An 11,947-nucleotide genomic window follows, 5' to 3' on the forward strand; every position below is an offset into this window, starting at 1 on the left:
GCTTTTTTCTCAAATCCAAGCAATGTATGGAAATTTGACATTCTTAAATCCAAAATAAAATTATCTGTAATTGAAATCAAAATCTTAAAACTACTTAAATCAAATTCCAAACTTATTGGAGCAATTTCTGATTTATTAAATTCAAAATCATCATTACTTATTAATGTTTCCCTAATATAATTATTAATATCTGTGTAACTGTAAGAACCATTTGTAAATATAATATCTTTCCAATCCTTACCATTATTGTAACGAATTCTTTTATTGTCATATTCATCACTAATATTATGCCAAGAGTAAGTCATAGTGTTAATACTATCCAAACCAACAACATAAGTTTTATTTTTATCTAAAATTAAAGAACGACTAAATCTGATTGTAAAATCACTCGGTTGTTACCATTTTTAACTGTTTCAGAACTTAATACTATTTTTTGTTCCATTTATATATTCAAGAAAAATAATTTTTATATAACATTTCATGTTCTTTTGGTAACAATTTATTCATTTTTAATAGTTCATCAATTATTCTAATACCTTCATTTTTTAGTTCTTTATTATTATTTCCAGCATCAATTGAACCACAAATTAACTCTAAGTCATTAACCAATTCTTTTGGATTACATGGACAAACGTCATAACCTTGTCCCCTAATTACTTTTTTAAATTTCATAGATCTTTTATTGATAGGTAATCCTAATTTTTCTGTTAATTCTTTAAATATTTTTATAGAATGAATTGAATGTTTTTTTATTATTGTTATATCTTTTATTAATCAAATCAATTAAATCATCATCTACTTTAGTGTTAATGACTTCTTTTCCAGTTATTCTATCCTTAGCAATTAATTTGTTTTGACCATAAAGTTTATTTAAGTTAATAATTAAATTACCATATTGTCCATTTGGTGAAACTTTATATGGATTATGATGTTTTATTCCTTGTCCATATGTAGAAGCCATACCAAGAATATTATTTAACCGGTCTTTGTACTTTATGAGTTCATCTCGATCATGTTTTAATTCTTTTGCTTCTTTTTGCTTATTTAGATCTTTTGAATTTGATTTGCTAGCTATTGGACCATTTAATTTTTTAATATTTCCAGTAACATTATCTATTATATCTTTAAGTACGTCTTTACTTATTTTATCTGGATTAGATTCATCTGCAGTAAAAAAGTTAAACATTTTAGACGGTTTGTAATATTTATATTCTTCTAAAACATTATTATCCAGAAAAGCATCTAAATCTACTGTAGGTATTTCCTTTGCTTTTGGTCTTGTCCCAACAATTTCAGGAAATTCTTCAGTTGTATCATAAGTTGTTTCAGTTATTCTCATATTTTTTCTTCCATAATCTTCTAATTCCCGAAATTCATCTCCCCAATCTATTGATGTATAGGGAGCCGGTTTTGATGGTAATAATGGTGGTGGTTCTTGGAATAGCTGTGGTAAACCCTGATATGTTTGTATGTCTTTCATTTCATCACCTTATAACGCTAATTGTTGTTTTATTCCAGGTAATGCTTTTAACTGACTTGATAATTGTTCTTTTGACTTTCTATTTCTTCAGTAATTGGTTTATAAATTTCAGTGTACATATCCCGATTTGTAGCTTTTTTAATATTTTCTTTCATTATTTCTTCTCTAAGAGCTCTCATCTTTTGCCCGACTAAGTTTTTTCTTATTCTTATTTCATTAAGTTTTGATTGCATTTATATAATAATGTAAGATAATGTAAGATAATGTAAAATAATGTAAAATAATGTAATATTATATAAATGGAAATTCCAAATTATGATACAAAAAGTGATAAATCCAATAACTTTAAACAATTTAAGCAATATCCTTTTATGCCAGATTCATGTTTTAGAATGTTAATATGTGGATCTTCTGGATCTGGAAAAACAAATACATTAATGCATATACTTCGAAAACCTCTTATATATTATGATAAATTATACTTGTATGCTAAAACCCTAGAACAATCTAAATATCAGGATTTAATAAATCACTTAAATGAAATTGCAAAAAGAAATTAAAGTAGATCCAAATGAAATACTTGAATATTCAGCTGATTCCAACCAAATTGAACCTTGTGAGAATCTTGAATCAGAAAAACAAGAAGTAGTGATATTTGATGATTTTGTATGTGAAGATAAAAAAGTTCAAAATGAAATAACAAAATACTTTATTCAAGGACGTCACAAAAACTGTTGTGTTATTTATTTAAGTCAGTCTTACTATAAAACACCAAAAGATATCCGAATTAACTGTTCACATTATATTTTATTTGAAAGTCCAGGTAAACGAGAAAATGATATGATTTGTAATGAACAAAATATTAACCCTAACTCTTTTGCTAATGCAACAAATCAAAAATTTGATTTCTTATATATTGACAAACCAAGGAAGTTTTTAAGAAAAAACTTTACAGGAATTATATAGATGGGAGTTTTTAATGATGTAAAACAAATTAATCAACCTGACAGTATAAGTAAAGTTAAATTTGATATTGATTTAAGTGATTATGCTACTAAAAACAATACAAAAAGCTTAGAAAGGACATGGAATCGTATCTTCATAAAAATAAGGAACTTGATAACACAATGAACAGAGTATTAGATATGGGAGGTAATGAAATAATCAACCTAGGAAATCCAGATAAACCCGCTGATGCAGTTCCAAGACGGTTTGTGTATAAAAAAATTCAAAGTGTAATAGATGACTATAAACTTGAAGATGTCAAAAGTATAAAACAAACACTAGAAGCAGAAGTAAAGAATATTGAAGAATTAACAAAAGATTTTAAAAAGAATTCATTATTAATAGTTGAATTACAAGGTAAAATTGAAGAAGAAATGAAAGCTATGACTGATTCTATTAAAGAACTTGAAGAGAAATCTGATTTAACAGATGACAATATAAAAAAAAGTATTTAGAACCAATTTTGAAAAGTTATACACTCAAATTCAAGAATTAAAAGATAGTATGATTAAACATGAAGAACTAAAAGACAAGATTATTGAAGCTGAGAAAAAGTTACAAAATATGTATCAGTTAGAAATCAGAACAGAAATAAATAAACTAAATACTGAAACTGAAAATAAGCATAAAGATTTATTAGAATTAATTTCAAATAAACTTGCAGAATATAAAGCTGAATTGGAAAAGGCAGCTTCACAAAGAGGTGATGACCATGACACAGCATTAGATGACTTTAAAAAAGAGCTCAATTCTAAAATAGATGACTTTAAAAAACAAATTCGAATTTGGATTAGTACTGTTGATACACGTCATAATTTAAAGTATGCAGACTTAAGTAATATTACAAAAAAATTACAAGAAGATATGACGCAGCTTAATGCTAAAGTTGAAGAACATAAAAATGAACTGGACTTTGTAGCTGAAAAATCAGTTAAACAAGGAGAGTTAATTACTGCTAATACTGAAGCAATTAACATAATTAATAATCAGCTAGAAAATGTGAAGAAACAACTTTTAGACCTGATTAATAATGATGATGCACGTCACAATATAAAGTACGAAGAGTTAAGTAAACTTACAGGTTTATTACAAAAAGATATTAATGAATTTAATGATAAAATTAAAAAAATAATAAATGATTTGGACTCTGTAGTTGAAATATCAGCTAAACAAGGAGAATCAATCACTGCTAATACCCAAGTAATTACTGCTAATACTAAAGCAATAAACGCTAATGTCGAAGAAATTACCACTAATGATGAAAAAAATTCTAATAATTGGGAAAAAATTATAGAAGTAAAAGATGCTTTCTTAAAAAAAGAAACACAATTAGCTAGAACAAAGGGTGTTGTTGACAATCTATCTGCTTCTGAAGTTGCTATAACAAAACGACTTGATGATTTAGCTGAAATAATTCTTAAACTTAAAAAGAAAGACAAAAAAATAAAAGAAGAATTGGAAAAAGAAAAAGAAAGAGTAAAACATGAAGTGTTTCTTTTTGAATATAACAGTTTTTATGATAAATACAGTTTTTATGAATTCGTAAAAATGAAAAAGTATTTTAGCCGTCATGGTGCCTGGTTATATTCAACATATGAAGATATGGCCGGTCTAAACTATTTAAATGCATTTCAATTAAGACCTGGAATTATCGTAGATTTTGAAGATTTTATACGCATAAACCAACAACATAAAATAGCTGTACCAGATGTGCTTTTGAGGGGTGTGTTTGTGATTGAAAAAGACCGGAACTTATATAATAGATATTAATATTTTATTAGCGGGGGCCGGGTTTATAGCTGAACCGAATAAACCGACTAAAAGCCCAATATCACAGTTTATATTTAGGTGGTGGAATGATAGTGATGATCTATTTCTTGGTATATTTGGCAGTAATATAATAAATATAGTAGCCGAGGACTTTGACATTGGATCGGACAGAATAATATCTATGTATAAGAAAAAAATTAAAGTTCATCTACCACAAGGAACAATGTTTGACATTAATCCTTATAACGATTCAACATCTACAGAAGTAAATTTTACGCTTTTGACGAGTAGTTACATCAGATTCTACATATCAGATGAACCTGTATCGGTACATACCGGATGAATTAGTAAACAGACTTTTGAGTTAATCTTTAGTTTTTATCAATTACTGTGTTTTTATTTAACTGGAATAATTAATATAATGGGAATATTCCAACTACTCTCAAAAGCGTATGTTCAATCATGCATATGCCTATGGCATACTCAAACGGTTGAGTGATTTCAGTTGTTTGTACTTAAATCTTGTAATATAGAATTTATTACGTGCCCATAGCTTTAATCTATTATTGATTCGGTGGCGTGCAAGGTATAACAAGATAAACATATTAGTTTCCAATGTCGACTTTATGAATAGAGTAGTAAATATCGACTTCAGATAAAAAGAAATTACTGTAAAAAATCTACTAATAAAACAATATATAAAATATAATGTGTTCAAAATTTTGTTATAACACTACTGTCAAATTTTGCCAAAAGTCTGCCAAGTGGCAGCAATGTGGCAGTGTCTGCCAAGTTGGCAGAAAAATGGCAGGCTTTTGATTGGTTGAATTTGTGGTTTCCTACATAGCCATTTTTAGAAAATGCACTTGATTTACCTATGACACTTATATTAAATCAGCTGTAAAACGTAAATCGATCACAAGGAAGTTTAAACGAATTGTACTACAAATGTAAACATATCGGTTTTATGAATGAAAATAAATCCAATAAAACGACACCGGTGTCGCTTTACATTGAGCCAATATTTGTTTAAACTCGTCGCTTCACAAACGATATTGATTGATAAACTTGTTAAAGAAAACGACACCGGTGTCGTTAAAATTTATAGGGATAAGAGGTTAAGTGAGGTTAAATTGTTTCAAAATCTTTTTTTTTTTTTTTTTGGTTAAACCAAAGGTTTTCATTCGGTTTAACTAAAGATTTAAAAGATTTTTAGGGTATCAAGGGTACCAAGTTAGTATTTTAAGTTTAGGGTAAGGTTAAAGTGCACTTATAGAATAGGGACAAGGGGTCAGGTGAGGTCAGATTGTTTTCGCACCATCATTTTACATTACTACTTTGATTGAAATGCTTGTATACAGTTTTTGTTGCATTACGTATTTGATGGGTCATAAAGGAGGTGATGGTTGATACAGGTTATAACTTTATTTTGTGTGTTCATGTTACCGAGATCCGAACTGCAAACTGTTGTTTGGTCTGTATTTGAGATCAGCAAGGAAACTGCAAACTTGTAAACACTTCCTGTTTAGTTGTGAACTGATTTGTAGATGAGACAACAGGTTGTATTTAGAATGCAGACCAGCCCGTAGTTTGCAATTCGAATCAGGAAACATAGAGCAATTTCAATTACAATATTGAGTTGCAGATAAGACCTTAGCTTGCAAGTCGTATATCAATTAAATAAAATACATTATATACAGAACAAACTGTATTTACGACAGTCTCCATTGAGCAGCAAAAACCAATACGGTTTGTGCAGAATATTTTAGCACTCTGACGTATTTGTTTATATTCACATAAGTCACATTCCCGAATCTCACATTTGCATTCCTGTTAAAAAAACTGCGAATCGATACGAGTCTGCAGTTTGTTGTAATATAAATTATATATACAAATAATATAATATAAGCGTCAGATTCATTAAAAATACAGTTATAATTTACTTTCTTGAAAATGTTGTATGTAGCAAAAATCTTTTTTTTTCAGAGTTCAAAAGATGGAAGTTGATTTAACATCCATGAAAGAATTTCTTGGTTGTTTTTATGATATCTTCAAGTAAACAGTTTCAGTTTTAAATTTTTGACTTTTCTTATTTTAAGATGTTTCAGTTATAAAGAAAACAACAGCCGAATTAAACATTGCTAACATCTTGCATAGCAGTATTTTACTACAGTTACGTAATTATTGCAATGACGACATAAAGAAAAAATAAGTTTTATTTTTCAGCTGTACATCTGTTCAGGAATAAGCAAAACAGCTTTTAGAGAACTTTGTCATGACAGATATAATCTTTTCTTTCATATTTATAAATAAAGAAATATATTTAGGATGTTTAACTATTTATGAAATATGTTAGAAACACTATCAATTTAAGAGAGTAAAGTGCGTGGAAATATAGGATGAATTTCCCCGATACTGGATTGTCAAAATTCAACTACAGCTATTACGTTTAAACTGTGACTTCGAGCTCGATTTCTCATTTGTAAAATCTATACGGAAACCAAAGCATTTATACATATTGAAGATACGAAACAAAATGGACACATTTATTTCAATGTATTACGTGACATACAAACCTTCGATTTTAATTTTGGTCGCCACAAATTGAAAAATTAATCCATCACAATCTTGTGTGATATTTCAAACATATACGTGTTGCAAATCCTTAAACTATTGAAGATATTTAGTAAACAAAGTTTCAATTACTGTAGACAATTATATTTTTGCGATTTAAAACACTCGAAATTTGACCTCCAAAAAGAGGGACCGCCTATCAATGGAACAGCTGTCTCAGCTCGGAATTTCTTCTCTTGAAAAGTATCCTTAATCTTGTGTATAACACTTAATGAAATTGTATTCGTCCAAATCTTCAAAAGAAAATGTGTTTTTATTATATTTAGAAAGTATATAAACTTATACAAATTTGGAAATCTTGTAAAACTTTAGCGAATAAAATTTCGTTAAAAGTTGTACGCCGACTTTACCAGGAAGCCCCAATAAAACTACACCTTTCTTGTTCGATTTAGAGAATATATTCTGTATATTATGGTCAAACAAGTTTGAAAGACCTGCTTCCGAGGACATTCGAAGTTGTATGCCTTACGTAGAGTTAGGGACACGTTTGGCCACAGTGCATAGATAAATACAGGAGTAATATTATTTGTGTCATTGACTGATCACTAGTATTACGTATGTAAACTGTATCTGACCTTTCTTATTGAAATTTAATAACTGTATTTATTCTTTTAGACTGAGTCAGAACAAGCGACGAATTGGCAAGGTCCAACTACAGTGATGCGCTGTATAAAACGTTTACTGAAGAGATATGACCAGGTTCCTGCAGAACATTGATACCTGTCTAATTCATAATTTGATACCTTAAAGACCTTGAATTCCCAATGATGACGAGCTTTTAAAGACTATTGCCGGGTATGCTCATGACATTGGAAAATGTCTGGATGAGTTGTCGATAAGAAATTATATTTGACGACAACCTATTTATGCCAATGACGTTGATGGATTCTCTAGATGCGTACTCCTGTATAAAACACCTGATCCTTACCCTTCTGAAAAGTCGTGAGACATTTGTCTTTTGACGCATTGATGTATTCACAAAACACAAATACCATATATGATGATCCTATTGTGAAGACAGTTGTCTTTTTTTTTTTACTTATGTTGAACGTTTGTAAGCCTTTTCTTTCTAAATGTAAGCGAAGCCATGCCTGAAAAGTTAAATACAGACGATGTTATAGAAACATGCTTACTTCAGGCTATTATTAAATTTACAATATTTAAGTGAACAGAATAAATGTTTTTGGTAACACTCAGATTCGTCTACTGTTTTATGTGTTTCTTCGCTGGCAATGTAAGCTCTAGGTTTTCCAACAGGAAAATAACATATGTTTGATATCTAAGAGCGAACACAGTGGTCCAGTGGTAACACTGATTACGAAACCATGCGTCGTGAGTTTGAATCCCCGCCTTTTCAACTAAGATCTTTAATATTAGTATTGGGATAAGAGTCCCAACTAAAACACTGGGATTAGAGTCCGGTGTATCGGTGCATTGTGACTGGGACGGTAAAGACCCAGATAAGCACCTTCCGGTGGTGACCATAGTTTAGCAACAATTCGATATGCATATATTTATAAATTTACAATTTTAAGCCAAAGTCATGTTTTACTTCGAACAGGAGGAAGTACACCTTAAAGGATAAAAGTACTAAAATATTTCTGAATAACCTTATTCAACGATATGCAGTATTTTTTTTCAATACCATAGATAGTTGTTAATAAACAAAATGATATGAGTATCTTAAATAAAATTCATGGCAATTATTTCACTATTAGAGAGAATACCTTACACAATCTACATGTAAATTAATTATTCTGACTAGCCAAATCAAGAACACTTTCATAACGAAAAGTTTACAAGCACGAGATTTATTACAATATAATTTGATAAATTTGGCGCAATGGAAACGATTATTCCAAAAGTTTAGTATTTGTCGAAAGTATAAAATAACTTCAGTCAAATTTTACTCCCCAATTACACGAGCCATCACGATTGATTTTCATGAAAATTGATGCGATGTACTACATATAATATTCATGAAAAATGACGCAAGGATATACCAATGAAAAAGGATGCAATATACATGTGTCTATGTCACGATACTTGATGCAGAATATATGCATTTAATGCACCGAGTTATGTGTCACATTCATGGAACTGATGCAAAGAGTTATGTGTCACATTCATGCAAACTAATGCAATGTGTTATGTGTCACATTCATGCAAACCAATGCAATGAGTTATGTAACACATTCAATGAAAATAGATGCAATTAATTTATGTCTATGTCACGATATTTGACGCAAAATTTATGCATTTGATGCACCGAGTTATGTGTCACATTCATGGAACTGATGTAACGAGTTATGTGTCACATTCATGCAAACTAATGCAATGAGTTATGTAACACATTCATGGAAGTTGATGAAATGATGTACATATAAAGTTATGAAAATTGATGAAATGAGTTATGTGTCATATTCATGAAAACTGATTTAATGAGATATGTATCATAATTATATGAATTGAGGCAAAAAATATGTGTCATGTTCTTGAAAGTTGATGTCACAAGATATGTGTCATTCCCTTGAAAGTTAATGCAAACAGATATGCCTCTTACACATGAAAGTTCATGAACTTTTGTGTAATACTCATAAAATTAATGCAATGGATAATGTGTCATAGTCGTGAAGGTTGATGCAGCGAGTTATGTTTTCATTTTCATGAAATCAAGTCATATGTTATATTCCTGAAATTTGGGGCGATGTTTTATGTGTCATGTTCATGAAATGTGTCATGTTCATGAACAATGATGCAATGTTTAACGAGTCACAGTCCTGATAACTGATGCAGTGAATAATGTGTCATTATTATGGAAATAGATTAATCAAGTAACGTGTCAAATTCATAAATCTAACACATTGAGTAATGCGGCATATTCATGAAAATTCATGGATCAAGTGATATGTCATATTCCTGAAATTTGGGGCGATGTATTATTTGTCATGTTCATGAAAACTGATGCAATTTTTAATGAGTCGCAGTCCTGATAACTTATACTGTGAATAATGTGTCATTATTATGGAAATTAATTAATCGAGTAACGTGACATATTCATAAAACCGACACATTGAATAATGTGGCACATTCATGAAAATTTATGAATCGAGTTTTGTCAAAATCATGATTTTGATTAACCGAGTAACGTGCAATATTCTTGGTAAATAATACATTGAATAATGTACCATATTCGTATAAACTAATACAATGGAAATGCAGCGAGTTTTGTGTCATATTCCTGAAAAGTATTTGTAATATGCTTTTAAAAGACGAAATAGTCTATATTTCATTTTCATGATGCAATCAGTTATATTTCAGATAGCAAATGAGAAGAAAATTGCAGCACACAAAAAGTTTTTACTGACCAAACATAATATGATATACAACAATATGTACTTAACAGAAAATTTATTAATTTCAACTATTATCCAATTAACAGTATAACTGAATGCAGATACTTCCTGATCGTTTTCCTTGTCCGCTTTACTCGCGCAGGATGTCATCTTAAGAAGTTTATCACAAACATATGTATGTAATAATAACATCACAAGTACGAAACATTGTTTAAACAGAACCATTCATTTTGTAGACTTGAGGTTATAAGCTACAATGGCTGTATGCTTTTGAGGTATGGTCGTTTATACTACCGGTTAGAAAAATGTTTTTCAAAATATGCAATATTTCCTTTGAATTGAAAGCATTAGGAATTTATTTCCATTTTTCAAGAACCAGGAAATTCCGTCTTCCCAAATAACAGATCTCTCCTCTCTTAGTTTAAACAAGAGGGCTCTAAAGGCCCTGTATTACTAAACTGACCTGAATCTGACCACAAGTTGACCTAGTATCCAGTATGACCTAGATTTTATCAAAATAAACAATCTGATCATGCTTACCGTTAATTAGGTAAAGAACGTGTTTTTTTTTCACTAGACGACCGAGGTTTTCGAACAGGAGACTCTGTGATATGTTTTCTAATTTAAATGTAAACAACCCTTTTTATCATTTGACCTTGGAACCTTGCTTTTGACACCAGTTGGCAAAATTTTGTACTTGCAAGATCAGGTAGAAAATATGGCTTCTTGAGTGTTACAAAGGTTGTTTTTTCTATTATTTGATCTAGTGTCCTAGTTTTTTTTCTTTCAGTTGACCCAGTTTGTAACTTGACTTAACGGCAAAACTGTTAACCACGTTTTATACAAATCAGGTAAAAAAAACAAGGTCTGTAGAGTGTTAACAATGCTTTTTTTTTTACCTACCTTTTGACCCTATAAAACGCAGTTTAAACTTCACTTAGATTTGATAAAGGCAAACATTTGTGCAGATTTAATAACTATCGGTTAGAAAATGTGACATATACTATATAAAAAAATATCACTTTGATTTAATTAACCTTGTGAGCAAGATTTTGATCCCGAATGACCCTGTTTCTAACTTGACATAGACTTTTTAAAGACACATCTGACCATGTTTCATATAGATCAAGTAGAAAATATGACAAAGGAGTGTTAACAAGTTTTTTTCTTTGATTCAATATTTAATAAAGCATTCAAGATTTTTATCCAAGGTATCTCAGTTTCAAATCTGGCATGGATTTCATAAAGTCACACCTGCTGATCTAGTTCCAAAGAGATCTATTAAACAATTAACAATGTGGTCTCCAGTGTGTTAACCACGTTTCTTTCTGTGATTTGACCTAGCTTTTAAACGCGGAAGACACAGTTTCGAGATCGGCCTAGATTTTCATACGGCAAACTTTCTTATCAGGTTTCATGCAAATAAGAATGTCTCGAACTAAAAGTGTTGACAGACTTAACAAGGTTTATCTATGAGTTATACTCCGGAGAATGAATATGCACACAAAAAAATGAGATAACCTTAAAACTATTAAACATAGAGTTTAATTTGCATTACTTTTAGAATGCAATGTTCAGGGAGATAATCATAACGAAAATGAAAAACGGTTTCATTGACAAATACTTGCCCATTAATAAAGTAGTAGCTAATTTGAACCAGCTAGTTATATATATGGACATGAGAAGTGATGTAGGTTCAGAT

The 11,947-nt window shown here is 30.0% G+C and overlaps 1 protein-coding gene across 1 annotated transcript in view; it reads right to left on the minus strand.

Annotated features, from left to right (window-relative positions):
- The window catches only part of LOC123528930 (plexin-B2-like), a 30,803-nt gene extending 23,888 nt beyond the window's left edge, over nt 1-6,915 (minus strand). The window contains exon 1 of the mRNA XM_053521924.1: nt 6,832-6,915. The gene's annotated coding sequence lies outside the window, so the exon portion shown is untranslated. The remainder of the gene's footprint in view (nt 1-6,831) is intronic.
- Between the last annotated feature and the right edge of the window lie 5,032 nt (nt 6,916-11,947).

This window comes from Mercenaria mercenaria, chromosome 13 (assembly GCF_021730395.1).
Source record: "Mercenaria mercenaria strain notata chromosome 13, MADL_Memer_1, whole genome shotgun sequence".
Classification (NCBI taxonomy): domain Eukaryota; kingdom Metazoa; phylum Mollusca; class Bivalvia; order Venerida; family Veneridae; genus Mercenaria; species Mercenaria mercenaria.